The sequence below is a fragment of the Littorina saxatilis genome, linkage group LG5 (assembly GCF_037325665.1).
Source record: "Littorina saxatilis isolate snail1 linkage group LG5, US_GU_Lsax_2.0, whole genome shotgun sequence".
NCBI lineage: Eukaryota > Metazoa > Mollusca > Gastropoda > Littorinimorpha > Littorinidae > Littorina > Littorina saxatilis.
Genome location: NC_090249.1, coordinates 19,744,015 through 19,750,622, shown reverse-complemented (window position 1 = coordinate 19,750,622; position 6,608 = coordinate 19,744,015).

The following is a 6,608-nucleotide window of genomic DNA, read 5'->3' as shown; positions in this document are numbered from 1 at the left end:
AGTGCTGTTGCTCGGTGTACAGTCTGTAAGAAACATGGAAGCCAGACTCTTGAGTTCTTTAGATCTCTGAAATTTGCGAAATGCACTTCGCTTGCCTACTCCAAATGGCCTTGACGTTGTGTCGCAACCACTGACAGCATGGATGACTGGTAGGACTTGGCATAAACTGCCAAGACACCTGGTATGCCTGATATTCCATAGCTTGACTGTCTTGGTACTTGTCCTGTGGCTTGGTTCCAAAAAGATGTCACGATGGTTGTCCGAGGCATGGTGACAAAGGAGAACCAGCAAATCAGTGTCGTCTCCTACAACAATAGTAACCTGTGTCTTTGAACTCTCTAGAGCCTGAGCAACTATCATGCAGTCTGCATCTCCGTCAGCACACACCGTCGGACACAAGTTTGCAGCCAGGGCTTCAGAGAGGAGGTTAATGAACCTCTGCTTGTTCTTCTTGTTGGAGAGAAACACATCCTTTCTTGCCTGCAATGACATTTCCGGCTTGAAGACGACTTTAGGTGAACACTTTCCCTTGGCTCGACGGATGTGAGTGACATCCTTGGTAGATGGACCAGAGTTGTATCCATCGAAAACCACGGTTGCATTCTGGAACCTGTGCTGAACAAACTGGACGTAAGATCGTATTATTGCAGCAAATGTTGCACCTCGAGGCCAAGGTATCAGCTGCAGAAGAGCCCCTCCGTCCAGGATGTATTGGACTTCAACATCACACTTTGGTAGCTCTGGCATGTCAACGTTGGCAATTTTCCATATTTCGTCAGCAAGCTGGGACTTGTTTGCTAATCTTGGAAACTACTATTCCCATCCCATGGAATGTGTTGTGACCATCACGGGTGCTGGAATTATGGTCGACATTGTCAGCGACGTATTGGAGAAAAGAACTTTGATATCCAGGTATGTCTGTACTCTGAGAAACTGCTGCATTTGCTTCGAACTTTTGTACCTCTGTGTAGGATGAAGTAAATCCCATGGTATTGAAAACATCAATCAGAAACCTTGAACCGAAGTGGTGATGCATTTGGTTACTGAGTCCAACTTGCAATGGGGCAATAACAACTCTCGGACGAGCAGCTTGCACAATCGCCTGGCCGATTGAAGCAATCTTGACGTCCGCATCCTTCTCACTAAATATCGTGCGAAGCAGAACCTGAAGAGACTGAGGAACAAAATCTAGATTCTTGGTCACGGACGCTATGTCATCGGATGTTGGATAGTGGCTGCTTGCTGTTGCAGCTGCTTTAACGTCGTTTCTGATCATCTCAGCCGCAGCCTTCACTACCCTAAGCTTTTCTTCTTCGTCATTTGTTGCTTTGGGAGCGCTAAAAAAGTCATGGAGAAGAGTTCTAGCTGTTGTTCGGAATGTTACAACATTGGCTTCTCCATTTACTTCCGTGACAATGATTCTGTCTGCAAACGTTTCCAACAGTTTGTCTTTCATGTGTTGGTGGGTGTACGTTTTTCCTTCTGAGAACTCGTTCATTTTTTCGACGAGTTCACCGATGGTGATTTGCTCGTCATCATTTTCACATAGGTACTGAACTGTTTGTTCGTACGCATTTCTCTTGTCTGTATCTTTTGGTCGTCCTCTTTGACAAGGCCTTTTAGATGATGATGTTGACGAAGTGACTTGAAACCGCTGTGGGATCTGCTTTCCTGTCCTGAAGTTGACATCAAAGGTTTTGTGATAAATAGAATCAGCTGCATGCAAGTCTCTCGCATATTCCAGTCGCCCCCGCACTGTGTCTGACCACTCATCCTGTCTGTTGTCGCACGAGGCAAATACTGAGTCCTGGAACGAAAACGTACGAACCTGGAAGGCTTTGTCAGGCGCGTTTTTGGCTGCAAGATTCGCCATGGTTCCACAGTATAAACAACAAGTAGCAAAGTCAAAGGCATTTTGTTGTGATCGAAGACTTGGACCTGCCTGATCAACTTCATCATGCAATCTCTTCTGTGCTCTCAGGTCTCTTTCAATGACGTGTGTGTTGGTGTAAAGTTTACGACATTCTTTGTGAACTCGTTTTCCCGCGGTCGCTTGCACACTATCACTTCTTTTCTTGCTTGCACTGTTGATTCCTGTTGACAAGACATGACATATGAACTGACAAACACAAACCGTTGCTCATGTGTGTTTTGCGCGCGTGCGCGAGTGTGCATATATATATATATATATATATATATATATATATATATATATATATACCCGATTCATTAATTATACGTAATTTGCATTTTAAACCCGAAAATGATGTTTTACTTAGAACGAGCCATTCATTGTTCTCCGGGATAACGCTGGCAATTATGACCGTCGAGATCTGTGTAAAATGTCATTTGTCATATTTCGGTCTAAAATAAAAATAACGTTTATGTTACGGTTCATTATAATCAGATTTCCAATTTCCTTTTTTTGTCGAATGAATGCACAGGTACGCGCTTTATTTTTTTGGCAAATCACATCATTGTGTGTGTGTGTGTGTGTGTGTGTGTGGGCCGGTGTGTGTGTGGGTGTGTGTGGGTGTGTGTGTGGTTGTGTGTGTGTGTGTGTGTGTGTTTTGCAAAGAAAGAGAGCTCGGGAAGAGAGAGAGACAGAGAGAGAGAGAGAGAGAGAGAGAGAGAGAGAGAGAGAGAGAGAGAGAGAGAGAGAGAGAGAGAGAGAGAGATTGAGACTGAGAGAGAGAGAGAGAGATGTCCAAAAACTGCATGAATATTTATGTATTAATCTTCATTGATTGAAACGGACTATTCTGCCCTCACTAATAATCTTAACCAAGCACCAATTGTTTGATTCATTATCGTGAAACAATATTTACCTCTGGCGCCTTCTACTCTCAATGTTGCACTGTCTAGGGGCTTTATGGTGATGTTGCATACAGATTTACATATACAGCAAAGCCCTTCTGTTTCATCCATATCAGAAGCTGCACACACAAAAACACCGAATTATCGAAAACAATTGAGGAATTGGATCAAAACAGCAACACTGTGCAAACGGGGAACCATACAAAAGAATGGAAGCAGACCTCTTTCAAATACAAGTAAACCTTTCTAACGTACTCATCAAATGATTGAACAAAAATGTACATTTGAATGATAAAAAGTCACTGACCTTCATGGATTTGGAGTGTCGACATCCACGAAGTGAAAGTTCAACCACTGACGCCCAAAAAAACGCGGAAACGACGCGATTAAGCAAACGCATTCCAACGGGTCGTAGCATCCTTTGTAACAGGCTCACTAACGATGGTACTGGATGCAGCCAAGGCAATCTGAACCATGCCGCTGATAAGGTGTTGAGTGATACGCCGCACACCTTCCCGCTATGGCTGTACAATGTTGCCTGAATGAATGGGAACGTGGGATTAATTATGCTTTATTTAATTTTATCTCAGTAAATAAACCGTAGATTTTCCTAGATCATTTTTATGTTAAAGGGCTAAATTTTCTCTACAAGTCGACATAAAAAAATCAAATCTTGCAATAATTCTTAGGTTGTTTTCTGGGCTGACTAGATAAGATTGCCCTCGCCTGGGTGACGAGGGAGACAGCCATCCTGTTGCCGCTTAGGTGGACACAGCGGTAATGAATATGATAACGGGGGTCTAGCCTTCAGGTGTAGAGTGTACTGTATGCTAGCTTGCTACACCTGTAGAAGACAGACTGTGAGAGGTAACGAGACTTACGCAGCGTGACACATTTGGCAAGGAGTTATAGGGGATATGTTCGTTCGGCGTGGTTGGTATATATTAATTTAGTCTTCGTGTGCAATTGTGATGCGTGGGTAAACATATTTTTCGTCTAATTTTTACTCCTTGGATTTGTCTTATAAAATTAGGACCCTTAGTGCTCTCCTGGAAATGCGCACATAAACTGCAGTAGAGTTTACGCAAGGATACTGTTTTCATGTTAATTGCTATTGCAGGTTTTTTTTAACTGATTATTGTCACAAGCGTCGTTCCAATGCAAACACAATGTCTGCACATAAAAATGACTCCAGGAAATAAAGCCCATTCTCAACTGATGATAGAGCCGGTGACTTAATGCAACGACCATGGACCAATATCGGTGCCAAATATGTCGTGCTCAATGAACATTTAGAACAGCAAATATAAGGCTCTATATGCGTGGTATCTCATCTCCTTCTCTCATGCGAGACCGACTCTCCCGTTTGGTCTTTGTTCAGCAGTTAAGACGCCTGCGGGTGCATATTCGATGAGTTTATGCACCTTCACTCGCTGTTCCTTACACGAATAACGAACTGCATATTAAATGAGTTGAAGTAACTTCAACCGTCATTCCTTACACCAGTAACTACAACTGCATAGTCAATGAGTCCCTGAGACTTGATTCGTCACTAGTAACCGACGCACTCCCCTCATGAGCCCCTTTCTGTGTAATACCCGCTGTATCCTGTCAAGTCAGCATGACTGGGGGATCGTCCACACAGGTAAGTTCTATAACGGCTCAGCTCAATTCTTTCTTTCTTTATTTGGTGTTTAACGTCGTTTTCAACCGCTCAAGGTTATATCGCGACGTAGCTCAGCTCAATGCTTACAAGACATCAAGACATAAGAGTCCAGGCAGGTGTCATATCAAAGAAACCGTTGACTCGGAAAATAGTTTTTGACTCCAAACATTACTCTGTTTTTGCTTTTTCTCGTCACACCCCCCCCCCCCCCCCCCTTCCAATTCCAACCCCACCCTTCCCCTCCTCCACAGTTACAGTAAACATGTTTACAGTGGCATGGCTGTTCTGTCTGTCTGCCTGTCTGTCTGCCTGTCTGTCTGTCTGTCTGTCTGTCTATTCTTCTTTGCCTGAAAGCCTATACCTGTCTGTCTGTTTTTATGTTGGTCCATCCATCCATATATCCTTCCATCCATCCATCCTTCCATCCATCCAGTTAACTATTTCGTCCACTGTCGTTTTACTCGTGTTTGTCCTTTCCTTCTCACGTCTTTTTCCCAGTCAAGCCTCTCTCTCTCCATGACAGACCTCCAAGCAAGCCACGTGCGACAAAAAAAACAAACACACAAACACACACACATACACACACACACACACACACACACACACACACACACACACACACACACACAGCATGCAGTATAAATAAGGCCCTGCAGTCCGACACCCCTGGAAGGTCTTGAAGACTGTATTCCTCGCTCCCACTAGAGACTTCACGACGTGTGTTTACCCATTATCTGATGCAACGTAGGTGACGCCACCTTCGCCATTATCTCCGCCAGCGTCGATGCAACCACCACGTTGACCCTGCAGACGCGGAGCTAACGTGCCAAAGGTGTCAGCAGCTTTTGGGCCCTCAAGGGCGAGAGACCACGGTGTGGCGTGTATCTTTGAGTTGGTGCCCTTCAGTTTACGCTGGAAGCTTTTGGCAGCGCGCGTAATTACCGGCGGGCGTGAAATGGAAGCGCAGGTGAAGATGGCGACACCGGAGCACCTCCGGGTTAAAGGTAATGACGTGAATGGGAACCCCCTCTGATGCTGAGGCGACGCGACAAACCAGAAGGCCACTGACGGACCGTAAAAACTGGCTTTGTCAGGGCGGGCCAGCCTTGAGTATAATAGAACTGTAACGATCTATAGATATAACGGGAAGGAGCCTTGGGGATCTTCATAAGTATGGAATGAGTGATACACAAAAGACGACAAACAAGAGACTGACAGACTGACAGAAAGACTGATACAACTTTTTTTTAATCAGTAATTTCAACCGCATAGAGATAGATACATAAACAAGACAGACAGACAGACAGACAGACAGACAGACAGACAGGAAGGCAGACATATGGATAGATAGATAGTTATATAGATACATAGATTTATAGATAGATATAAATATAAATAGATAGATAGGTAGACAGACGGACAGACAGACAGACAAACAGACAGACAGACAGACAGACAGACAGACAGACAGACAGACAGACAGACAGACAGACAGATAGATAGATAGATAGATAGATAGATAGATAGATAGATAGATAGATAGATAGATAGATAGATAGATAGATAGATAGATAGATAGATAGATAGATAGATAGATAGATAGATAGATAGATACAAATATAAGAAATGTTCCCGGGCCAAAGACTGTGAAGAAAAGCCAAACATTGATGACACTCTCAATGGTAAAAATCCGAAGAACACATACTCCGAATTCACGAAGGACTGGCACCCATACTTAGACAATACAGAAACAGAAGAAAGTTCACATTCTGGAAAGTAGCAGGGTACCAGAATTATCCACATTCTCAACCTGGAATTCTCAAACTGCATGGCACATTCTTGAACGGAGTGACCCACTTTCTCCAGCAATGTCGTGCCGTTTAGGAACTAGGCACGTGGAACTAATTTTCAATCCTTGACCAATGCTGATCATTAATTTATGTCCGTGAGGGCTCTTTATCGGAAGAAAGCAGATTAGTTTCCCTTTACAACGAGTCACCTCCCCTGCTCTGTGCTGATTTATGGGTCTGCTGCATGCTGGGAAGGTAGGTTAGTCACTCGCACGTGCTAATAGGGCTTGGGGTGAGGTCGACCGGAGCAAAGTAAAGTGTTGGTTGATATGGTT